Below are 25,317 nucleotides of genomic sequence, written 5' to 3' on the forward strand. Positions count from 1 at the left end.
AAGACACCTGCACTCGGGTGTGTGTGGCGGCACAATTCCCAAGCAGCTCCAGATGTTAAACCAAGGAGAAGCCAGGGAGTTCCCAACGCCCCAGGTGTCCTCAGCCCACGACTGGCTGCTGTGGGAATGCGAAGCCCGGCTCCTTGTCTCAGAGCGGGGTTCCCAGGAGGATCAGGCTGAAGCTGGGACTTGGCCTCAAAGTGTCCCCTCGAATGGCCACCCCCTTCCCCTTCCTGCTCCTCTACTCCTGGTGCCCCTCCATCCAGGGGCCAGACCTTAGAGTCACCGCAAGAGAATCCTGGTCCCAAAGGAGCCTTCTGGGGGACCGGTGCTGAGAGAGGTTGTGGGCATGGCCCGCTGGGGCTCTGCCCGACCCAGGGCTGAGAGACGCAACCTCCCAGCTCTGGGTCCCTGCAGGAAGTGTTGGCAAGCACAGGGCCGGTCCTCCAAAGGCCCAGGTGCAGGGAGCCCAGGCCAAGCAGCCTGTGGAAGAAGCCACTTGCCGTGCCACCCCGGGAACAGGACTGCAGGCCCCGGCCCTTCCCACCTCCTCCTCCTCCTCTTCCCCCCCACCCCCCGCCCCCACCCCTCCACCGACATGGCACAGGGCTCAGAGACACCTCAGACCCTTGCTACCCAAAGTGCAAAGGGCATCGGTTGCTCCTCCAAACCCCCCGCCCAGCAGACCACGTTGTCCAGCCAGCCCCCGGGCCTCCCTGGGGTGCCCAGCACAAAAGTGCAGACACCCACGGGACCCTCAGTCTCAGTTTTCGGATGTTTTTGCCACTCTAAGGACCCGCAGGCCAGCTGGGCCTTCGGGCAGGACAGAGAGCCCCGGAATCCGACATGGAGAGCTGCGTGTACGTCCCCATCAGGAGGCGGTCCCCACCTCCGGGGCTCTCCCCTTGCGGGGAGCGGCAGCCCCAGGGCCTCAGGCAAGACACCAGGCTGGGCCCCCCCACGGCACAGCGGGGGGGGGGGAGGGGGCACAGCGGGGGGGGGGCACGTTCCCCCGCACAAGCGCCTTAGGGACGGCTGCTGGAGACTGCTGCGGCCACCCTGCTGCCGGGTTTCTGGAGGGCTTCCTGGAAGCAGCGTCCACACCAAGCCCTTGGAAGGCCCAGGCGACGGAGGAGCCAGCCGGTCAGGCAGGGGCCGAGGACGGTGAGAGGCCGGGCGGGAAGGAGCATGTCAGGCAGGGGCAGAGGACGGTGACAGGCCGGGCGGGAAGGAGCCGGTCAGGCGGGGGCCCAGGACAGTGACGGGCCTGGCCGGGGAGGAGCGAGTCAGGCAGGGGCAGAGGAGACGGGCTGGGTAAGGGTTAGGGTTACAGTTAGGGCACAATTCACAATCGCAAAGATGTGGAAGCCACCCGAGTGCCCATCCATCCAGGAGTGCATTAATAAAATGTGGCGCGTGGACACCACGGAGTGCCATTCGGCTGTGAGGAGCAGCGGTGAGAGGGCACCTCTCGTGTTCTCCTGGCCAGAGCTGGAACCCGTTCCAGTAAGCCAAGTATCCCAAGAATGGACACACGAGCACCACGTGAGCGCGCTCACCGGCAAATTGGTACGAACGGATGGACACCTAAGTGGACAGAGAGGAATCCCCTTCCTCGGGTGGGTGTCGGGCGGGTGGGGGGAGGGGATGGGCATACACATCCATTAGGAATGGGGTGGGTGCGCACCGACTGGGGCATGGGCGCACTTGAAGCTAATGACCCGAGGGGGGAGGCTGGGAGAGGGCAACGTACCCGACCTTAACATTGGTACCCCCACAATACGCTGGAGGTATACAACATGAGAGGTAAATGAATAAGAACACAGGGGGGAGGGGGGCACGGGCAACACATGTCACCTGAATACTTGTACTCCCATCATCTGCTTGAAAAGAGAGAGAAAAGAAAATGCAATAATAGAGGCCGGGCGCGGTGGCTCACGCCTGTAATCCTAGCTCTTGGGAGGCCGAGGCGGGTGGATTGCTCAAGGTCAGGAGTTCAAAACCAGCCTGAGCAAGAGCGAGACCCCGTCTCTACTATAAATAGAAAGAAATTGATTGGCCAACTGATATATATATATATATAAAAAAAATTAGCCGGGCATAGTGGCGCATGCCTGTAGTCCCAGCTACTCGGGAGGCTGAGGCAGAAGGATCACTCGAGCCCAGGAGTTTGAGGTTGCTGTGAGCTAGGGTGACGCCACGGCACTCACTCTAGCCTGGACAACAAAGTGAGACTCTGTCTCAAAAAAAAAAAAAAAAAAGAAAAAAAAAAAAAAGAAAATGCAATAATAGAGGTAAGAGACACTTTTTAAAAATAATGAATCCGAAGAGAAAAGTAAAAGGAGGCCTGTGGAGCAGGTCTGGGTGTGACTCCGGATCCCCCAACATCAGGTGCCACCACCAAAGATTCCTACGTGGAGCCCGTAGAACCCCAAAAGCAACGGGACGAGTTCTGGTCACATACTCCCTCAAAATGACATCCTGGCCTTCTTCTGGAACTCCCTCCCCTCTCAGACTCTCAAGGTTTCCTCCAGCGTGTCGGTTCCCACAGAGCAGACCTTTGGTCTGAGACCTGACAGTCCAGATGCCACGCGTGCTGCCGCGTGGCGGCGGTGTCGCGGCTTGGGACAAGAGGAGGCCCCACGGTGCGGGCTGGGGCGCCAGGCACAGCGGCGGGCGCTGAGGGTGGGGGTGACCCCCACCCCGGGCCGCCGCCGCGCTCCCAGAAAGGGGACAGAACGAGAGGCAAAAAAAAAAAAAAAAGCCGCCGCCTAGGGCACCCGTGATTCCCGGGCGGTCTCCCATCCAAGTACTAACGAGGCCCGACCCTGCTTAGCTTCCGAGACCAGAGGAGATGGGGGGCGTTCAGGGTGGTGTGGCCCTAGACGGCGGAGGGCGCCCCTGCCCCGCTCGAGAAGCCGAGCCTCTCTGCGCTTCCCCGCCGCCGCCTCCCGCCCCAGGCCCCGCGCCGGGCCGGGCCTGTTGAGTTCGCCGGCGGCCGGGTCCGGCGGGCTCCGAGGGACCGGGGTGATGGGCGGGGCGGGGCGGGGCGGGGCGGGGCGGGGGGCTGTCTCTCTCTACACACACACACACTCACACTCACTCACACTCACACAAGATGCGCCTCCACGGCTGGACTCGCCAAGGTGGAGACCTTCCAGCCCCCCTCCTCTCCCCGCCTGGCCTCCTTCACCTACCCGCCGCCCACCCCCAGCGCGTCGCCGCCGCTGACTGCGCACGCGCCCGGCGCTCGCCCTCTGACCCCAGCCAGGGGCCGCCCTCCCCCACAACCGCTTTCAGCTGTGCCCCCCTCCCCCCGCCCTGTGGGTGGGCTGCCGCCTATTCCCCCGGGCCAGGACTGGGGCACAGCGCAAGGGGGAGGGGAGCGAGTGTATGGGGCATCTCTCTCTGGGGATGTGTCCCATGGGTGGGGTGGGGTGGGGTGGCGTGGTTTGTGGGGCGCTGAAGAAATCAGTCCCCTCCATCTCCCACCTCTGGAAAACGCCCAAGCCCTTGGAGAACTGCCGGCACCGCTACCGTGGGGGCCGGGACCCTCCTCTGTGTCCTCCTGTGGCCCAGTCCAAGGGGCCTGGGCCTGGCCGGGGCTGCATTGGACCCCGACCACCCTGGCGTGTGGACTCGCCAAAAATCGGCCATTAGATATTGGATTCCAGCTTCCTTGAGGTCATTTCACTAATGAGTGCACCGGAAAGAGTTTCCTAATCCATCTGTGAGGGTGGCAACTGAAAGAGAATTTGAAAGCTGACAGAATAGGCGAGGGAAGGCATAGGAGATTTCCACACCCAGCAAGGAAGCCTTTCCCGAAATGGAAGAAAGAAACGAGCAAACAGAGACACCGGTAGCCCGCCCGGATCAGAGTCTGCCCCCGAGAGAAAGCACCCTGACCAGGTTCACCCGTGGGTGGGTGGCGAGCTAGCGGCATTCAGAAGAGCGAGGCCCGCAGTCTGTGCGGAAGACACCTGCACTCGGGTGTGTGTGGCGGCACAATTCCCAAGCAGCTCCAGATGTTAAACCAAGGAGAAGCCAGGGAGTTCCCAACGCCCCAGGTGTCCTCAGCCCACGACTGGCTGCTGTGGGAATGCGAAGCCCGGCTCCTTGTCTCAGAGCGGGGTTCCCAGGAGGATCAGGCTGAAGCTGGGACTTGGCCTCAAAGTGTCCCCTCGAATGGCCACCCCCTTCCCCTTCCTGCTCCTCTACTCCTGGTGCCCCTCCATCCAGGGGCCAGACCTTAGAGTCACCGCAAGAGAATCCTGGTCCCAAAGGAGCCTTCTGGGGGACCGGTGCTGAGAGAGGTTGTGGGCATGGCCCGCTGGGGCTCTGCCCGACCCAGGGCTGAGAGACGCAACCTCCCAGCTCTGGGTCCCTGCAGGAAGTGTTGGCAAGCACAGGGCCGGTCCTCCAAAGGCCCAGGTGCAGGGAGCCCAGGCCAAGCAGCCTGTGGAAGAAGCCACTTGCCATGCCACCCCGGGAACAGGACTGCAGGCCCCGGCCCTTCCCACCTCCTCCTCCTCCTCTTCCCCCCCACCCCCCGCCCCCACCCCTCCACCGACATGGCACAGGGCTCAGAGACACCTCAGACCCTTGCTACCCAAAGTGCAAAGGGCATCGGTTGCTCCTCCAAACCCCCCGCCCAGCAGACCACGTTGTCCAGCCAGCCCCCGGGCCTCCCTGGGGTGCCCAGCACAAAAGTGCAGACACCCACGGGACCCTCAGTCTCAGTTTTCGGATGTTTTTGCCACTCTAAGGACCCGCAGGCCAGCTGGGCCTTCGGGCAGGACAGAGAGCCCCGGAATCCGACGTGGAGAGCTGCGTGTACGTCCCCATCAGGAGGCGGTCCCCACCTCCGGGGCTCTCCCCTTGCGGGGAGCGGCAGCCCCAGGGCCTCAGGCAAGACACCAGGCTGGGCCCCCCCACGGCACAGCGGGGGGGGGGGGGAGGGGGCACAGCGGGGGGGGGCACGTTCCCCCGCACAAGCGCCTTAGGGACGGCTGCTGGAGACTGCTGCGGCCACCCTGCTGCCGGGTTTCTGGAGGGCTTCCTGGAAGCAGCGTCCACACCAAGCCCTTGGAAGGCCCAGGCGACGGAGGAGCCAGCCGGTCAGGCAGGGGCCGAGGACGGTGAGAGGCCGGGCGGGAAGGAGCATGTCAGGCAGGGGCAGAGGACGGTGACAGGCCGGGCGGGAAGGAGCCGGTCAGGCGGGGGCCCAGGACAGTGACGGGCCTGGCCGGGGAGGAGCGAGTCAGGCAGGGGCAGAGGAGACGGGCTGGGTAAGGGTTAGGGTTACAGTTAGGGCACAATTCACAATCGCAAAGATGTGGAAGCCACCCGAGTGCCCATCCATCCAGGAGTGCATTAATAAAATGTGGCGCGTGGACACCACGGAGTGCCATTCGGCTGTGAGGAGCAGCGGTGAGAGGGCACCTCTCGTGTTCTCCTGGCCAGAGCTGGAACCCGTTCCAGTAAGCCAAGTATCCCAAGAATGGACACACGAGCACCACGTGAGCGCGCTCACCGGCAAATTGGTACGAACGGATGGACACCTAAGTGGACAGAGAGGAATCCCCTTCCTCGGGTGGGTGTCGGGCGGGTGGGGGGAGGGGATGGGCATACACATCCATTAGGAATGGGGTGGGTGCGCACCGACTGGGGCATGGGCGCACTTGAAGCTAATGACCCGAGGGGGGAGGCTGGGAGAGGGCAACGTACCCGACCTTAACATTGGTACCCCCACAATACGCTGGAGGTATACAACATGAGAGGTAAATGAATAAGAACACAGGGGGGAGGGGGGCACGGGCAACACATGTCACCTGAATACTTGTACTCCCATCATCTGCTTGAAAAGAGAGAGAAAAGAAAATGCAATAATAGAGGCCGGGCGCGGTGGCTCACGCCTGTAATCCTAGCTCTTGGGAGGCCGAGGCGGGTGGATTGCTCAAGGTCAGGAGTTCAAAACCAGCCTGAGCAAGAGCGAGACCCCGTCTCTACTATAAATAGAAAGAAATTGATTGGCCAACTGATATATATATATATATAAAAAAAATTAGCCGGGCATAGTGGCGCATGCCTGTAGTCCCAGCTACTCGGGAGGCTGAGGCAGAAGGATCACTCGAGCCCAGGAGTTTGAGGTTGCTGTGAGCTAGGGTGACGCCACGGCACTCACTCTAGCCTGGACAACAAAGTGAGACTCTGTCTCAAAAAAAAAAAAAAAAAAGAAAAAAAAAAAAAAGAAAATGCAATAATAGAGGTAAGAGACACTTTTTAAAAATAATGAATCCGAAGAGAAAAGTAAAAGGAGGCCTGTGGAGCAGGTCTGGGTGTGACTCCGGATCCCCCAACATCAGGTGCCACCACCAAAGATTCCTACGTGGAGCCCGTAGAACCCCAAAAGCAACGGGACGAGTTCTGGTCACATACTCCCTCAAAATGACATCCTGGCCTTCTTCTGGAACTCCCTCCCCTCTCAGACTCTCAAGGTTTCCTCCAGCGTGTCGGTTCCCACAGAGCAGACCTTTGGTCTGAGACCTGACAGTCCAGATGCCACGCGTGCTGCCGCGTGGCGGCGGTGTCGCGGCTTGGGACAAGAGGAGGCCCCACGGTGCGGGCTGGGGCGCCAGGCACAGCGGCGGGCGCTGAGGGTGGGGGTGACCCCCACCCCGGGCCGCCGCCGCGCTCCCAGAAAGGGGACAGAACGAGAGGCAAAAAAAAAAAAAAAAGCCGCCGCCTAGGGCACCCGTGATTCCCGGGCGGTCTCCCATCCAAGTACTAACGAGGCCCGACCCTGCTTAGCTTCCGAGACCAGAGGAGATGGGGGGCGTTCAGGGTGGTGTGGCCCTAGACGGCGGAGGGCGCCCCTGCCCCGCTCGAGAAGCCGAGCCTCTCTGCGCTTCCCCGCCGCCGCCTCCCGCCCCAGGCCCCGCGCCGGGCCGGGCCTGTTGAGTTCGCCGGCGGCCGGGTCCGGCGGGCTCCGAGGGACCGGGGTGATGGGCGGGGCGGGGCGGGGCGGGGCGGGGCGGGGGGCTGTCTCTCTCTACACACACACACACTCACACTCACTCACACTCACACAAGATGCGCCTCCACGGCTGGACTCGCCAAGGTGGAGACCTTCCAGCCCCCCTCCTCTCCCCGCCTGGCCTCCTTCACCTACCCGCCGCCCACCCCCAGCGCGTCGCCGCCGCTGACTGCGCACGCGCCCGGCGCTCGCCCTCTGACCCCAGCCAGGGGCCGCCCTCCCCCACAACCGCTTTCAGCTGTGCCCCCCTCCCCCCGCCCTGTGGGTGGGCTGCCGCCTATTCCCCCGGGCCAGGACTGGGGCACAGCGCAAGGGGGAGGGGAGCGAGTGTATGGGGCATCTCTCTCTGGGGATGTGTCCCATGGGTGGGGTGGGGTGGGGTGGCGTGGTTTGTGGGGCGCTGAAGAAATCAGTCCCCTCCATCTCCCACCTCTGGAAAACGCCCAAGCCCTTGGAGAACTGCCGGCACCGCTACCGTGGGGGCCGGGACCCTCCTCTGTGTCCTCCTGTGGCCCAGTCCAAGGGGCCTGGGCCTGGCCGGGGCTGCATTGGACCCCGACCACCCTGGCGTGTGGACTCGCCAAAAATCGGCCATTAGATATTGGATTCCAGCTTCCTTGAGGTCATTTCACTAATGAGTGCACCGGAAAGAGTTTCCTAATCCATCTGTGAGGGTGGCAACTGAAAGAGAATTTGAAAGCTGACAGAATAGGCGAGGGAAGGCATAGGAGATTTCCACACCCAGCAAGGAAGCCTTTCCCGAAATGGAAGAAAGAAACGAGCAAACAGAGACACCGGTAGCCCGCCCGGATCAGAGTCTGCCCCCGAGAGAAAGCACCCTGACCAGGTTCACCCGTGGGTGGGTGGCGAGCTAGCGGCATTCAGAAGAGCGAGGCCCGCAGTCTGTGCGGAAGACACCTGCACTCGGGTGTGTGTGGCGGCACAATTCCCAAGCAGCTCCAGATGTTAAACCAAGGAGAAGCCAGGGAGTTCCCAACGCCCCAGGTGTCCTCAGCCCACGACTGGCTGCTGTGGGAATGCGAAGCCCGGCTCCTTGTCTCAGAGCGGGGTTCCCAGGAGGATCAGGCTGAAGCTGGGACTTGGCCTCAAAGTGTCCCCTCGAATGGCCACCCCCTTCCCCTTCCTGCTCCTCTACTCCTGGTGCCCCTCCATCCAGGGGCCAGACCTTAGAGTCACCGCAAGAGAATCCTGGTCCCAAAGGAGCCTTCTGGGGGACCGGTGCTGAGAGAGGTTGTGGGCATGGCCCGCTGGGGCTCTGCCCGACCCAGGGCTGAGAGACGCAACCTCCCAGCTCTGGGTCCCTGCAGGAAGTGTTGGCAAGCACAGGGCCGGTCCTCCAAAGGCCCAGGTGCAGGGAGCCCAGGCCAAGCAGCCTGTGGAAGAAGCCACTTGCCGTGCCACCCCGGGAACAGGACTGCAGGCCCCGGCCCTTCCCACCTCCTCCTCCTCCTCTTCCCCCCCACCCCCCGCCCCCACCCCTCCACCGACATGGCACAGGGCTCAGAGACACCTCAGACCCTTGCTACCCAAAGTGCAAAGGGCATCGGTTGCTCCTCCAAACCCCCCGCCCAGCAGACCACGTTGTCCAGCCAGCCCCCGGGCCTCCCTGGGGTGCCCAGCACAAAAGTGCAGACACCCACGGGACCCTCAGTCTCAGTTTTCGGATGTTTTTGCCACTCTAAGGACCCGCAGGCCAGCTGGGCCTTCGGGCAGGACAGAGAGCCCCGGAATCCGACGTGGAGAGCTGCGTGTACGTCCCCATCAGGAGGCGGTCCCCACCTCCGGGGCTCTCCCCTTGCGGGGAGCGGCAGCCCCAGGGCCTCAGGCAAGACACCAGGCTGGGCCCCCCCACGGCACAGCGGGGGGGGGGGGGGGGGGAGGGGGCACAGCGGGGGGGGGGCACGTTCCCCCGCACAAGCGCCTTAGGGACGGCTGCTGGAGACTGCTGCGGCCACCCTGCTGCCGGGTTTCTGGAGGGCTTCCTGGAAGCAGCGTCCACACCAAGCCCTTGGAAGGCCCAGGCGACGGAGGAGCCAGCCGGTCAGGCAGGGGCCGAGGACGGTGAGAGGCCGGGCGGGAAGGAGCATGTCAGGCAGGGGCAGAGGACGGTGACAGGCCGGGCGGGAAGGAGCCGGTCAGGCGGGGGCCCAGGACAGTGACGGGCCTGGCCGGGGAGGAGCGAGTCAGGCAGGGGCAGAGGAGACGGGCTGGGTAAGGGTTAGGGTTACAGTTAGGGCACAATTCACAATCGCAAAGATGTGGAAGCCACCCGAGTGCCCATCCATCCAGGAGTGCATTAATAAAATGTGGCGCGTGGACACCACGGAGTGCCATTCGGCTGTGAGGAGCAGCGGTGAGAGGGCACCTCTCGTGTTCTCCTGGCCAGAGCTGGAACCCGTTCCAGTAAGCCAAGTATCCCAAGAATGGACACACGAGCACCACGTGAGCGCGCTCACCGGCAAATTGGTACGAACGGATGGACACCTAAGTGGACAGAGAGGAATCCCCTTCCTCGGGTGGGTGTCGGGCGGGTGGGGGGAGGGGATGGGCATACACATCCATTAGGAATGGGGTGGGTGCGCACCGACTGGGGCATGGGCGCACTTGAAGCTAATGACCCGAGGGGGGAGGCTGGGAGAGGGCAACGTACCCGACCTTAACATTGGTACCCCCACAATACGCTGGAGGTATACAACATGAGAGGTAAATGAATAAGAACACAGGGGGGAGGGGGGCACGGGCAACACATGTCACCTGAATACTTGTACTCCCATCATCTGCTTGAAAAGAGAGAGAAAAGAAAATGCAATAATAGAGGCCGGGCGCGGTGGCTCACGCCTGTAATCCTAGCTCTTGGGAGGCCGAGGCGGGTGGATTGCTCAAGGTCAGGAGTTCAAAACCAGCCTGAGCAAGAGCGAGACCCCGTCTCTACTATAAATAGAAAGAAATTGATTGGCCAACTGATATATATATATATATAAAAAAAATTAGCCGGGCATAGTGGCGCATGCCTGTAGTCCCAGCTACTCGGGAGGCTGAGGCAGAAGGATCACTCGAGCCCAGGAGTTTGAGGTTGCTGTGAGCTAGGGTGACGCCACGGCACTCACTCTAGCCTGGACAACAAAGTGAGACTCTGTCTCAAAAAAAAAAAAAAAAAAGAAAAAAAAAAAAAAGAAAATGCAATAATAGAGGTAAGAGACACTTTTTAAAAATAATGAATCCGAAGAGAAAAGTAAAAGGAGGCCTGTGGAGCAGGTCTGGGTGTGACTCCGGATCCCCCAACATCAGGTGCCACCACCAAAGATTCCTACGTGGAGCCCGTAGAACCCCAAAAGCAACGGGACGAGTTCTGGTCACATACTCCCTCAAAATGACATCCTGGCCTTCTTCTGGAACTCCCTCCCCTCTCAGACTCTCAAGGTTTCCTCCAGCGTGTCGGTTCCCACAGAGCAGACCTTTGGTCTGAGACCTGACAGTCCAGATGCCACGCGTGCTGCCGCGTGGCGGCGGTGTCGCGGCTTGGGACAAGAGGAGGCCCCACGGTGCGGGCTGGGGCGCCAGGCACAGCGGCGGGCGCTGAGGGTGGGGGTGACCCCCACCCCGGGCCGCCGCCGCGCTCCCAGAAAGGGGACAGAACGAGAGGCAAAAAAAAAAAAAAAAGCCGCCGCCTAGGGCACCCGTGATTCCCGGGCGGTCTCCCATCCAAGTACTAACGAGGCCCGACCCTGCTTAGCTTCCGAGACCAGAGGAGATGGGGGGCGTTCAGGGTGGTGTGGCCCTAGACGGCGGAGGGCGCCCCTGCCCCGCTCGAGAAGCCGAGCCTCTCTGCGCTTCCCCGCCGCCGCCTCCCGCCCCAGGCCCCGCGCCGGGCCGGGCCTGTTGAGTTCGCCGGCGGCCGGGTCCGGCGGGCTCCGAGGGACCGGGGTGATGGGCGGGGCGGGGCGGGGCGGGGCGGGGCGGGGGGCTGTCTCTCTCTACACACACACACACTCACACTCACTCACACTCACACAAGATGCGCCTCCACGGCTGGACTCGCCAAGGTGGAGACCTTCCAGCCCCCCTCCTCTCCCCGCCTGGCCTCCTTCACCTACCCGCCGCCCACCCCCAGCGCGTCGCCGCCGCTGACTGCGCACGCGCCCGGCGCTCGCCCTCTGACCCCAGCCAGGGGCCGCCCTCCCCCACAACCGCTTTCAGCTGTGCCCCCCTCCCCCCGCCCTGTGGGTGGGCTGCCGCCTATTCCCCCGGGCCAGGACTGGGGCACAGCGCAAGGGGGAGGGGAGCGAGTGTATGGGGCATCTCTCTCTGGGGATGTGTCCCATGGGTGGGGTGGGGTGGGGTGGCGTGGTTTGTGGGGCGCTGAAGAAATCAGTCCCCTCCATCTCCCACCTCTGGAAAACGCCCAAGCCCTTGGAGAACTGCCGGCACCGCTACCGTGGGGGCCGGGACCCTCCTCTGTGTCCTCCTGTGGCCCAGTCCAAGGGGCCTGGGCCTGGCCGGGGCTGCATTGGACCCCGACCACCCTGGCGTGTGGACTCGCCAAAAATCGGCCATTAGATATTGGATTCCAGCTTCCTTGAGGTCATTTCACTAATGAGTGCACCGGAAAGAGTTTCCTAATCCATCTGTGAGGGTGGCAACTGAAAGAGAATTTGAAAGCTGACAGAATAGGCGAGGGAAGGCATAGGAGATTTCCACACCCAGCAAGGAAGCCTTTCCCGAAATGGAAGAAAGAAACGAGCAAACAGAGACACCGGTAGCCCGCCCGGATCAGAGTCTGCCCCCGAGAGAAAGCACCCTGACCAGGTTCACCCGTGGGTGGGTGGCGAGCTAGCGGCATTCAGAAGAGCGAGGCCCGCAGTCTGTGCGGAAGACACCTGCACTCGGGTGTGTGTGGCGGCACAATTCCCAAGCAGCTCCAGATGTTAAACCAAGGAGAAGCCAGGGAGTTCCCAACGCCCCAGGTGTCCTCAGCCCACGACTGGCTGCTGTGGGAATGCGAAGCCCGGCTCCTTGTCTCAGAGCGGGGTTCCCAGGAGGATCAGGCTGAAGCTGGGACTTGGCCTCAAAGTGTCCCCTCGAATGGCCACCCCCTTCCCCTTCCTGCTCCTCTACTCCTGGTGCCCCTCCATCCAGGGGCCAGACCTTAGAGTCACCGCAAGAGAATCCTGGTCCCAAAGGAGCCTTCTGGGGGACCGGTGCTGAGAGAGGTTGTGGGCATGGCCCGCTGGGGCTCTGCCCGACCCAGGGCTGAGAGACGCAACCTCCCAGCTCTGGGTCCCTGCAGGAAGTGTTGGCAAGCACAGGGCCGGTCCTCCAAAGGCCCAGGTGCAGGGAGCCCAGGCCAAGCAGCCTGTGGAAGAAGCCACTTGCCGTGCCACCCCGGGAACAGGACTGCAGGCCCCGGCCCTTCCCACCTCCTCCTCCTCCTCTTCCCCCCCACCCCCCGCCCCCACCCCTCCACCTCCACAGGGCTCAGAGACACCTCAGACCCTTGCTACCCAAAGTGCAAAGGGCATCGGTTGCTCCTCCAAACCCCCCGCCCAGCAGACCACGTTGTCCAGCCAGCCCCCGGGCCTCCCTGGGGTGCCCAGCACAAAAGTGCAGACACCCACGGGACCCTCAGTCTCAGTTTTCGGATGTTTTTGCCACTCTAAGGACCCGCAGGCCAGCTGGGCCTTCGGGCAGGACAGAGAGCCCCGGAATCCGACGTGGAGAGCTGCGTGTACGTCCCCATCAGGAGGCGGTCCCCACCTCCGGGGCTCTCCCCTTGCGGGGAGCGGCAGCCCCAGGGCCTCAGGCAAGACACCAGGCTGGGCCCCCCCACGGCACAGCGGGGGGGGGGGGGGGGGGGAGGGGGCACAGCGGGGGGGGGCACGTTCCCCCGCACAAGCGCCTTAGGGACGGCTGCTGGAGACTGCTGCGGCCACCCTGCTGCCGGGTTTCTGGAGGGCTTCCTGGAAGCAGCGTCCACACCAAGCCCTTGGAAGGCCCAGGCGACGGAGGAGCCAGCCGGTCAGGCAGGGGCCGAGGACGGTGAGAGGCCGGGCGGGAAGGAGCATGTCAGGCAGGGGCAGAGGACGGTGACAGGCCGGGCGGGAAGGAGCCGGTCAGGCGGGGGCCCAGGACAGTGACGGGCCTGGCCGGGGAGGAGCGAGTCAGGCAGGGGCAGAGGAGACGGGCTGGGTAAGGGTTAGGGTTACAGTTAGGGCACAATTCACAATCGCAAAGATGTGGAAGCCACCCGAGTGCCCATCCATCCAGGAGTGCATTAATAAAATGTGGCGCGTGGACACCACGGAGTGCCATTCGGCTGTGAGGAGCAGCGGTGAGAGGGCACCTCTCGTGTTCTCCTGGCCAGAGCTGGAACCCGTTCCAGTAAGCCAAGTATCCCAAGAATGGACACACGAGCACCACGTGAGCGCGCTCACCGGCAAATTGGTACGAACGGATGGACACCTAAGTGGACAGAGAGGAATCCCCTTCCTCGGGTGGGTGTCGGGCGGGTGGGGGGAGGGGATGGGCATACACATCCATTAGGAATGGGGTGGGTGCGCACCGACTGGGGCATGGGCGCACTTGAAGCTAATGACCCGAGGGGGGAGGCTGGGAGAGGGCAACGTACCCGACCTTAACATTGGTACCCCCACAATACGCTGGAGGTATACAACATGAGAGGTAAATGAATAAGAACACAGGGGGGAGGGGGGCACGGGCAACACATGTCACCTGAATACTTGTACTCCCATCATCTGCTTGAAAAGAGAGAGAAAAGAAAATGCAATAATAGAGGCCGGGCGCGGTGGCTCACGCCTGTAATCCTAGCTCTTGGGAGGCCGAGGCGGGTGGATTGCTCAAGGTCAGGAGTTCAAAACCAGCCTGAGCAAGAGCGAGACCCCGTCTCTACTATAAATAGAAAGAAATTGATTGGCCAACTGATATATATATATATATAAAAAAAATTAGCCGGGCATAGTGGCGCATGCCTGTAGTCCCAGCTACTCGGGAGGCTGAGGCAGAAGGATCACTCGAGCCCAGGAGTTTGAGGTTGCTGTGAGCTAGGGTGACGCCACGGCACTCACTCTAGCCTGGACAACAAAGTGAGACTCTGTCTCAAAAAAAAAAAAAAAAAAGAAAAAAAAAAAAAAGAAAATGCAATAATAGAGGTAAGAGACACTTTTTAAAAATAATGAATCCGAAGAGAAAAGTAAAAGGAGGCCTGTGGAGCAGGTCTGGGTGTGACTCCGGATCCCCCAACATCAGGTGCCACCACCAAAGATTCCTACGTGGAGCCCGTAGAACCCCAAAAGCAACGGGACGAGTTCTGGTCACATACTCCCTCAAAATGACATCCTGGCCTTCTTCTGGAACTCCCTCCCCTCTCAGACTCTCAAGGTTTCCTCCAGCGTGTCGGTTCCCACAGAGCAGACCTTTGGTCTGAGACCTGACAGTCCAGATGCCACGCGTGCTGCCGCGTGGCGGCGGTGTCGCGGCTTGGGACAAGAGGAGGCCCCACGGTGCGGGCTGGGGCGCCAGGCACAGCGGCGGGCGCTGAGGGTGGGGGTGACCCCCACCCCGGGCCGCCGCCGCGCTCCCAGAAAGGGGACAGAACGAGAGGCAAAAAAAAAAAAAAAAGCCGCCGCCTAGGGCACCCGTGATTCCCGGGCGGTCTCCCATCCAAGTACTAACGAGGCCCGACCCTGCTTAGCTTCCGAGACCAGAGGAGATGGGGGGCGTTCAGGGTGGTGTGGCCCTAGACGGCGGAGGGCGCCCCTGCCCCGCTCGAGAAGCCGAGCCTCTCTGCGCTTCCCCGCCGCCGCCTCCCGCCCCAGGCCCCGCGCCGGGCCGGGCCTGTTGAGTTCGCCGGCGGCCGGGTCCGGCGGGCTCCGAGGGACCGGGGTGATGGGCGGGGCGGGGCGGGGCGGGGCGGGGCGGGGGGCTGTCTCTCTCTACACACACACACACTCACACTCACTCACACTCACACAAGATGCGCCTCCACGGCTGGACTCGCCAAGGTGGAGACCTTCCAGCCCCCCTCCTCTCCCCGCCTGGCCTCCTTCACCTACCCGCCGCCCACCCCCAGCGCGTCGCCGCCGCTGACTGCGCACGCGCCCGGCGCTCGCCCTCTGACCCCAGCCAGGGGCCGCCCTCCCCCACAACCGCTTTCAGCTGTGCCCCCCTCCCCCCGCCCTGTGGGTGGGCTGCCGCCTATTCCCCCGGGCCAGGACTGGGGCACAGCGCAAGGGGGAGGGGAGCGAGTGTATGGGGCATCTCTCTCTGGGGATGTGTCCCATGGGTGGGGTGGGGTGGGGTGGCGTGGTTTGTGGGGCGCTGAAGAAATCAGTCCCCTCCATCTCCCACCTCTGGAAAACGCCCAAGCCCTTGGAGAACTGCCGGCACCGCTACCGTGGGGGCCGGGACCCTCCTCTGTGTCCTCCTGTGGCCCAGTCCAAGGGGCCTGGGCCTGGCCGGGGCTGCATTGGACCCCGACCACCCTGGCGTGTGGACTCGCCAAAAATCGGCCATTAGATATTGGATTCCAGCTTCCTTGAGGTCATTTCACTAATGAGTGCACCGGAAAGAGTTTCCTAATCCATCTGTGAGGGTGGCAACTGAAAGAGAATTTGAAAGCTGACAGAATAGGCGAGGGAAGGCATAGGAGATTTCCACACCCAGCAAGGAAGCCTTTCCCGAAATGGAAGAAAGAAACGAGCAAACAGAGACACCGGTAGCCCGCCCGGATCAGAGTCTGCCCCCGAGAGAAAGCACCCTGACCAGGTTCACCCGTGGGTGGGTGGCGAGCTAGCGGCATTCAGAAGAGCGAGGCCCGCAGTCTGTGCGGAAGACACCTGCACTCGGGTGTGTGTGGCGGCACAATTCCCAAGCAGCTCCAGATGTTAAACCAAGGAGAAGCCAGGGAGTTCCCAACGCCCCAGGTGTCCTCAGCCCACGACTGGCTGCTGTGGGAATGCGAAGCCCGGCTCCTTGTCTCAGAGCGGGGTTCCCAGGAGGATCAGGCTGAAGCTGGGACTTGGCCTCAAAGTGTCCCCTCGAATGGCCACCCCCTTCCCCTTCCTGCTCCTCTACTCCTGGTGCCCCTCCATCCAGGGGCCAGACCTTAGAGTCACCGCAAGAGAATCCTGGTCCCAAAGGAGCCTTCTGGGGGACCGGTGCTGAGAGAGGTTGTGGGCATGGCCCGCTGGGGCTCTGCCCGACCCAGGGCTGAGAGACGCAACCTCCCAGCTCTGGGTCCCTGCAGGAAGTGTTGGCAAGCACAGGGCCGGTCCTCCAAAGGCCCAGGTGCAGGGAGCCCAGGCCAAGCAGCCTGTGGAAGAAGCCACTTGCCGTGCCACCCCGGGAACAGGACTGCAGGCCCCGGCCCTTCCCACCTCCTCCTCCTCCTCTTCCCCCCCACCCCCCGCCCCCACCCCTCCACCGACATGGCACAGGGCTCAGAGACACCTCAGACCCTTGCTACCCAAAGTGCAAAGGGCATCGGTTGCTCCTCCAAACCCCCCGCCCAGCAGACCACGTTGTCCAGCCAGCCCCCGGGCCTCCCTGGGGTGCCCAGCACAAAAGTGCAGACACCCACGGGACCCTCAGTCTCAGTTTTCGGATGTTTTTGCCACTCTAAGGACCCGCAGGCCAGCTGGGCCTTCGGGCAGGACAGAGAGCCCCGGAATCCGACGTGGAGAGCTGCGTGTACGTCCCCATCAGGAGGCGGTCCCCACCTCCGGGGCTCTCCCCTTGCGGGGAGCGGCAGCCCCAGGGCCTCAGGCAAGACACCAGGCTGGGCCCCCCCACGGCACAGCGGGGGGGGGGGGGAGGGGGCACAGCGGGGGGGGGCACGTTCCCCCGCACAAGCGCCTTAGGGACGGCTGCTGGAGACTGCTGCGGCCACCCTGCTGCCGGGTTTCTGGAGGGCTTCCTGGAAGCAGCGTCCACACCAAGCCCTTGGAAGGCCCAGGCGACGGAGGAGCCAGCCGGTCAGGCAGGGGCCGAGGACGGTGAGAGGCCGGGCGGGAAGGAGCATGTCAGGCAGGGGCAGAGGACGGTGACAGGCCGGGCGGGAAGGAGCCGGTCAGGCGGGGGCCCAGGACAGTGACGGGTCTGGCCGGGGAGGAGCGAGTCAGGCAGGGGCAGAGGAGACGGGCTGGGTAAGGGTTAGGGTTACAGTTAGGGCACAATTCACAATCGCAAAGATGTGGAAGCCACCCGAGTGCCCATCCATCCAGGAGTGCATTAATAAAATGTGGCGCGTGGACACCACGGAGTGCCATTCGGCTGTGAGGAGCAGCGGTGAGAGGGCACCTCTCGTGTTCTCCTGGCCAGAGCTGGAACCCGTTCCAGTAAGCCAAGTATCCCAAGAATGGACACACGAGCACCACGTGAGCGCGCTCACCGGCAAATTGGTACGAACGGATGGACACCTAAGTGGACAGAGAGGAATCCCCTTCCTCGGGTGGGTGTCGGGCGGGTGGGGGGAGGGGATGGGCATACACATCCATTAGGAATGGGGTGGGTGCGCACCGACTGGGGCATGGGCGCACTTGAAGCTAATGACCCGAGGGGGGAGGCTGGGAGAGGGCAACGTACCCGACCTTAACATTGGTACCCCCACAATACGCTGGAGGTATACAACATGAGAGGTAAATGAATAAGAACACAGGGGGGAGGGGGGCACGGGCAACACATGTCACCTGAATACTTGTACTCCCATCATCTGCTTGAAAAGAGAGAGAAAAGAAAATGCAATAATAGAGGCCGGGCGCGGTGGCTCACGCCTGTAATCCTAGCTCTTGGGAGGCCGAGGCGGGTGGATTGCTCAAGGTCAGGAGTTCAAAACCAGCCTGAGCAAGAGCGAGACCCCGTCTCTACTATAAATAGAAAGAAATTGATTGGCCAACTGATATATATATATATATAAAAAAAATTAGCCGGGCATAGTGGCGCATGCCTGTAGTCCCAGCTACTCGGGAGGCTGAGGCAGAAGGATCACTCGAGCCCAGGAGTTTGAGGTTGCTGTGAGCTAGGGTGACGCCACGGCACTCACTCTAGCCTGGACAACAAAGTGAGACTCTGTCTCAAAAAAAAAAAAAAAAAAGAAAAAAAAAAAAAAGAAAATGCAATAATAGAGGTAAGAGACACTTTTTAAAAATAATGAATCCGAAGAGAAAAGTAAAAGGAGGCCTGTGGAGCAGGTCTGGGTGTGACTCCGGATCCCCCAACATCAGGTGCCACCACCAAAGATTCCTACGTGGAGCCCGTAGAACCCCAAAAGCAACGGGACGAGTTCTGGTCACATACTCCCTCAAAATGACATCCTGGCCTTCTTCTGGAACTCCCTCCCCTCTCAGACTCTCAAGGTTTCCTCCAGCGTGTCGGTTCCCACAGAGCAGACCTTTGGTCTGAGACCTGACAGTCCAGATGCCACGCGTGCTGCCGCGTGGCGGCGGTGTCGCGGCTTGGGACAAGAGGAGGCCCCACGGTGCGGGCTGGGGCGCCAGGCACAGCGGCGGGCGCTGAGGGTGGGGGTGACCCCCACCCCGGGCCGCCGCCGCGCTCCCAGAAAGGGGACAGAACGAGAGGCAAAAAAAAAAAAAAAAGCCGCCGCCTAGGGCACCCGTGATTCCCGGGCGGTCTCCCATCCAAGTACTAACGAGGCCCGACCCTGCTTAGCTTCCGAGACCAGAGGAGATGGGGGGCGTTCAGGGTGGTGTGGCCCTAGACGGCGGAGGGCGCCCCTGCCCCGCTCGAGAAGCCGAGCCTCTCTGCGCTTCCCCGCCGCCGCCTCCCGCCCCAGGCCCCGCGCCGGGCCGGGCCTGTTGAGTTCGCCGGCGGCCGGGTCCGGCGGGCTCCGAGGGACCGGGGTGATGGGCGGGGCGGGGCGGGGCGGGGCGGGGCGGGGGGCTGTCTCTCTCTACACACACACACACTCACACTCACTCACACTCACACAAGATGCGCCTCCACGGCTGGACTCGCCAAGGTGGAGACCTTCCAGCCCCCCTCCTCTCCCCGCCTGGCCTCCTTCACCTACCCGCCGCCCACCCCCAGCGCGTCGCCGCCGCTGACTGCGCACGCGCCCGGCGCTCGCCCTCTGACCCCAGCCAGGGGCCGCCCTCCCCCACAACCGCTTTCAGCTGTGCCCCCCTCCCCCCGCCCTGTGGGTGGGCTGCCGCCTATTCCCCCGGGCCAGGACTGGGGCACAGCGCAAGGGGGAGGGGAGCGAGTGTATGGGGCATCTCTCTCTGGGGATGTGTCCCATGGGTGGGGTGGGGTGGGGTGGCGTGGTTTGTGGGGCGCTGAAGAAATCAGTCCCCTCCATCTCCCACCTCTGGAAAACGCCCAAGCCCTTGGAGAACTGCCGGCACCGCTACCGTGGGGGCCGGGACCCTCCTCTGTGTCCTCCTGTGGCCCAGTCCAAGGGGCCTGGGCCTGGCCGGGGCTGCATTGGACCCCGACCACCCTGGCGTGTGGACTCGCCAAAAATCGGCCATTAGATATTGGATTCCAGCTTCCTTGAGGTCATTTCACTAATGAGTGCACCGGAAAGAGTTTCCTAATCCATCTGTGAGGGTGGCAACTGAAAGAGAATTTGAAAGCTGACAGAATAGGCGAGGGAAGGCATAGGAGATTTCCACACCCAGCAAGGAAGCCTTTCCCGAAATGGAAGAAAGAAACGAGCAAACAGAGACACCGGTAGCCCGCCCGGATCAGAGTCTGCCCCCGAGAGAAAGCACCCTGACCAGGTTCACCCGTGGGTGGGTGGCGAGCTAGCGGCATTCAGAAGAGCGAGGCCCGCAGTCTGTGCGGAAGACACCTGCACTCGGGTGTGTGTGGCGGCACAATTCCCAAGCAGCTCCAGATGTTAAACCAAGGAGAAGCCAGGGAGTTCCCAACGCCCCAGGTGTCCTCAGCCCACGACTGGCTGCTGTGGGAATGCGAAGCCCGGCTCCTTGTCTCAGAGCGGGGTTCCCAGGAGGATCAGGCTGAAGCTGGGACTTGGCCTCAAAGTGTCCCCTCGAATGGCCACCCCCTTCCCCTTCCTGCTCCTCTACTCCTGGTGCCCCTCCATCCAGGGGCCAGACCTTAGAGTCACCGCAAGAGAATCCTGGTCCCAAAGGAGCCTTCTGGGGGACCGGTGCTGAGAGAGGTTGTGGGCATGGCCCGCTGGGGCTCTGCCCGACCCAGGGCTGAGAGACGCAACCTCCCAGCTCTGGGTCCCTGCAGGAAGTGTTGGCAAGCACAGGGCCGGTCCTCCAAAGGCCCAGGTGCAGGGAGCCCAGGCCAAGCAGCCTGTGGAAGAAGCCACTTGCCGTGCCACCCCGGGAACAGGACTGCAGGCCCCGGCCCTTCCCACCTCCTCCTCCTCCTCTTCCCCCCCACCCCCCGCCCCCACCCCTCCACCGACATGGCACAGGGCTCAGAGACACCTCAGACCCTTGCTACCCAAAGTGCAAAGGGCATCGGTTGCTCCTCCAAACCCCCCGCCCAGCAGACCACGTTGTCCAGCCAGCCCCCGGGCCTCCCTGGGGTGCCCAGCACAAAAGTGCAGACACCCACGGGACCCTCAGTCTCAGTTTTCGGATGTTTTTGCCACTCTAAGGACCCGCAGGCCAGCTGGGCCTTCGGGCAGGACAGAGAGCCCCGGAATCCGACGTGGAGAGCTGCGTGTACGTCCCCATCAGGAGGCGGTCCCCACCTCCGGGGCTCTCCCCTTGCGGGGAGCGGCAGCCCCAGGGCCTCAGGCAAGACACCAGGCTGGGCCCCCCCACGGCACAGCGGGGGGGGGGGGAGGGGGCACAGCGGGGGGGGGGGGCACGTTCCCCCGCACAAGCGCCTTAGGGACGGCTGCTGGAGACTGCTGCGGCCACCCTGCTGCCGGGTTTCTGGAGGGCTTCCTGGAAGCAGCGTCCACACCAAGCCCTTGGAAGGCCCAGGCGACGGAGGAGCCAGCCGGTCAGGCAGGGGCCGAGGACGGTGAGAGGCCGGGCGGGAAGGAGCATGTCAGGCAGGGGCAGAGGACGGTGACAGGCCGGGCGGGAAGGAGCCGGTCAGGCGGGGGCCCAGGACAGTGACGGGCCTGGCCGGGGAGGAGCGAGTCAGGCAGGGGCAGAGGAGACGGGCTGGGTAAGGGTTAGGGTTACAGTTAGGGCACAATTCACAATCGCAAAGATGTGGAAGCCACCCGAGTGCCCATCCATCCAGGAGTGCATTAATAAAATGTGGCGCGTGGACACCACGGAGTGCCATTCGGCTGTGAGGAGCAGCGGTGAGAGGGCACCTCTCGTGTTCTCCTGGCCAGAGCTGGAACCCGTTCCAGTAAGCCAAGTATCCCAAGAATGGACACACGAGCACCACGTGAGCGCGCTCACCGGCAAATTGGTACGAACGGATGGACACCTAAGTGGACAGAGAGGAATCCCCTTCCTCGGGTGGGTGTCGGGCGGGTGGGGGGAGGGGATGGGCATACACATCCATTAGGAATGGGGTGGGTGCGCACCGACTGGGGCATGGGCGCACTTGAAGCTAATGACCCGAGGGGGGAGGCTGGGAGAGGGCAACGTACCCGACCTTAACATTGGTACCCCCACAATACGCTGGAGGTATACAACATGAGAGGTAAATGAATAAGAACACAGGGGGGAGGGGGGCACGGGCAACACATGTCACCTGAATACTTGTACTCCCATCATCTGCTTGAAAAGAGAGAGAAAAGAAAATGCAATAATAGAGGCCGGGCGCGGTGGCTCACGCCTGTAATCCTAGCTCTTGGGAGGCCGAGGCGGGTGGATTGCTCAAGGTCAGGAGTTCAAAACCAGCCTGAGCAAGAGCGAGACCCCGTCTCTACTATAAATAGAAAGAAATTGATTGGCCAACTGATATATATATATATATAAAAAAAATTAGCCGGGCATAGTGGCGCATGCCTGTAGTCCCAGCTACTCGGGAGGCTGAGGCAGAAGGATCACTCGAGCCCAGGAGTTTGAGGTTGCTGTGAGCTAGGGTGACGCCACGGCACTCACTCTAGCCTGGACAACAAAGTGAGACTCTGTCTCAAAAAAAAAAAAAAAAAAGAAAAAAAAAAAAAAGAAAATGCAATAATAGAGGTAAGAGACACTTTTTAAAAATAATGAATCCGAAGAGAAAAGTAAAAGGAGGCCTGTGGAGCAGGTCTGGGTGTGACTCCGGATCCCCCAACATCAGGTGCCACCACCAAAGATTCCTACGTGGAGCCCGTAGAACCCCAAAAGCAACGGGACGAGTTCTGGTCACATACTCCCTCAAAATGACATCCTGGCCTTCTTCTGGAACTCCCTCCCCTCTCAGACTCTCAAGGTTTCCTCCAGCGTGTCGGTTCCCACAGAGCAGACCTTTGGTCTGAGACCTGACAGTCCAGATGCCACGCGTGCTGCCGCGTGGCGGCGGTGTCGCGGCTTGGGACAAGAGGAGGCCCCACGGTGCGGGCTGGGGCGCCAGGCACAGCGGCGGGCGCTGAGGGTGGGGGTGACCCCCACCCCGGGCCGCCGCCGCGCTCCCAGAAAGGGGACAGAACGAGAGGCAAAAAAAAAAAAAAAAGCCGCCGCCTAGGGCACCCGTGATTCCCGGGCGGTCTCCCATCCAAGTACTAACGAGGCCCGACCCTGCTTAGCTTCCGAGACCAGAGGAGATGGGGGGCGTTCAGGGTGGTGTGGCCCTAGACGGCGGAGGGCGCCCCTGCCCCGCTCGAGAAGCCGAGCCTCTCTGCGCTTCCCCGCCGCCGCCTCCCGCCCCAGGCCCCGCGCCGGGCCGGGCCTGTTGAGTTCGCCGGCGGCCGGGTCCGGCGGGCTCCGAGGGACCGGGGTGATGGGCGGGGCGGGGCGGGGCGGGGCGGGGCGGGGGGCTGTCTCTCTCTACACACACACACACTCACACTCACTCACACTCACACAAGATGCGCCTCCACGGCTGGACTCGCCAAGGTGGAGACCTTCCAGCCCCCCTCCTCTCCCCGCCTGGCCTCCTTCACCTACCCGCCGCCCACCCCCAGCGCGTCGCCGCCGCTGACTGCGCACGCGCCCGGCGCTCGCCCTCTGACCCCAGCCAGGGGCCGCCCTCCCCCACAACCGCTTTCAGCTGTGCCCCCCTCCCCCCGCCCTGTGGGTGGGCTGCCGCCTATTCCCCCGGGCCAGGACTGGGGCACAGCGCAAGGGGGAGGGGAGCGAGTGTATGGGGCATCTCTCTCTGGGGATGTGTCCCATGGGTGGGGTGGGGTGGGGTGGCGTGGTTTGTGGGGCGCTGAAGAAATCAGTCCCCTCCATCTCCCACCTCTGGAAAACGCCCAAGCCCTTGGAGAACTGCCGGCACCGCTACCGTGGGGGCCGGGACCCTCCTCTGTGTCCTCCTGTGGCCCAGTCCAAGGGGCCTGGGCCTGGCCGGGGCTGCATTGGACCCCGACCACCCTGGCGTGTGGACTCGCCAAAAATCGGCCATTAGATATTGGATTCCAGCTTCCTTGAGGTCATTTCACTAATGAGTGCACCGGAAAGAGTTTCCTAATCCATCTGTGAGGGTGGCAACTGAAAGAGAATTTGAAAGCTGACAGAATAGGCGAGGGAAGGCATAGGAGATTTCCACACCCAGCAAGGAAGCCTTTCCCGAAATGGAAGAAAGAAACGAGCAAACAGAGACACCGGTAGCCCGCCCGGATCAGAGTCTGCCCCCGAGAGAAAGCACCCTGACCAGGTTCACCCGTGGGTGGGTGGCGAGCTAGCGGCATTCAGAAGAGCGAGGCCCGCAGTCTGTGCGGAAGACACCTGCACTCGGGTGTGTGTGGCGGCACAATTCCCAAGCAGCTCCAGATGTTAAACCAAGGAGAAGCCAGGGAGTTCCCAACGCCCCAGGTGTCCTCAGCCCACGACTGGCTGCTGTGGGAATGCGAAGCCCGGCTCCTTGTCTCAGAGCGGGGTTCCCAGGAGGATCAGGCTGAAGCTGGGACTTGGCCTCAAAGTGTCCCCTCGAATGGCCACCCCCTTCCCCTTCCTGCTCCTCTACTCCTGGTGCCCCTCCATCCAGGGGCCAGACCTTAGAGTCACCGCAAGAGAATCCTGGTCCCAAAGGAGCCTTCTGGGGGACCGGTGCTGAGAGAGGTTGTGGGCATGGCCCGCTGGGGCTCTGCCCGACCCAGGGCTGAGAGACGCAACCTCCCAGCTCTGGGTCCCTGCAGGAAGTGTTGGCAAGCACAGGGCCGGTCCTCCAAAGGCCCAGGTGCAGGGAGCCCAGGCCAAGCAGCCTGTGGAAGAAGCCACTTGCCGTGCCACCCCGGGAACAGGACTGCAGGCCCCGGCCCTTCCCACCTCCTCCTCCTCCTCTTCCCCCCCACCCCCCGCCCCCACCCCTCCACCGACATGGCACAGGGCTCAGAGACACCTCAGACCCTTGCTACCCAAAGTGCAAAGGGCATCGGTTGCTCCTCCAAACCCCCCGCCCAGCAGACCACGTTGTCCAGCCAGCCCCCGGGCCTCCCTGGGGTGCCCAGCACAAAAGTGCAGACACCCACGGGACCCTCAGTCTCAGTTTTCGGATGTTTTTGCCACTCTAAGGACCCGCAGGCCAGCTGGGCCTTCGGGCAGGACAGAGAGCCCCGGAATCCGACGTGGAGAGCTGCGTGTACGTCCCCATCAGGAGGCGGTCCCCACCTCCGGGGCTCTCCCCTTGCGGGGAGCGGCAGCCCCAGGGCCTCAGGCAAGACACCAGGCTGGGCCCCCCCACGGCACAGCGGGGGGGGGGGGGAGGGGGCACAGCGGGGGGGGGCACGTTCCCCCGCACAAGCGCCTTAGGGACGGCTGCTGGAGACTGCTGCGGCCACCCTGCTGCCGGGTTTCTGGAGGGCTTCCTGGAAGCAGCGTCCACACCAAGCCCTTGGAAGGCCCAGGCGACGGAGGAGCCAGCCGGTCAGGCAGGGGCCGAGGACGGTGAGAGGCCGGGCGGGAAGGAGCATGTCAGGCAGGGGCAGAGGACGGTGACAGGCCGGGCGGGAAGGAGCCGGTCAGGCGGGGGCCCAGGACAGTGACGGGCCTGGCCGGGGAGGAGCGAGTCAGGCAGGGGCAGAGGAGACGGGCTGGGTAAGGGTTAGGGTTACAGTTAGGGCACAATTCACAATCGCAAAGATGTGGAAGCCACCCGAGTGCCCATCCATCCAGGAGTGCATTAATAAAATGTGGCGCGTGGACACCACGGAGTGCCATTCGGCTGTGAGGAGCAGCGGTGAGAGG

At 62.7% G+C, this 25,317-nt stretch overlaps 6 pseudogenes; all 6 read right to left on the bottom strand.

The window, feature by feature from the left end:
* Positions 1–2,768: 2,768 nt before the first annotated feature.
* Positions 2,769–2,887, bottom strand: LOC142864233 (uncharacterized; annotated as a pseudogene).
* Positions 2,888–6,742: 3,855 nt separating this feature from the next.
* On the bottom strand, positions 6,743–6,861 carry LOC142864234 (uncharacterized; annotated as a pseudogene).
* A 3,861-nt stretch (positions 6,862–10,722) lies between these two features.
* Positions 10,723–10,841, bottom strand: LOC142864236 (uncharacterized; annotated as a pseudogene).
* Positions 10,842–14,697: 3,856 nt separating this feature from the next.
* Positions 14,698–14,816, bottom strand: LOC142864237 (uncharacterized; annotated as a pseudogene).
* A 3,855-nt stretch (positions 14,817–18,671) lies between these two features.
* On the bottom strand, positions 18,672–18,790 carry LOC142864238 (uncharacterized; annotated as a pseudogene).
* Positions 18,791–22,647: 3,857 nt separating this feature from the next.
* On the bottom strand, positions 22,648–22,766 carry LOC142864239 (uncharacterized; annotated as a pseudogene).
* Positions 22,767–25,317: the final 2,551 nt, after the last annotated feature.

The sequence above is a fragment of the Microcebus murinus genome, chromosome 24 (genome assembly GCF_040939455.1).
Source record: "Microcebus murinus isolate Inina chromosome 24, M.murinus_Inina_mat1.0, whole genome shotgun sequence".
Lineage (NCBI taxonomy): Eukaryota > Metazoa > Chordata > Mammalia > Primates > Cheirogaleidae > Microcebus > Microcebus murinus.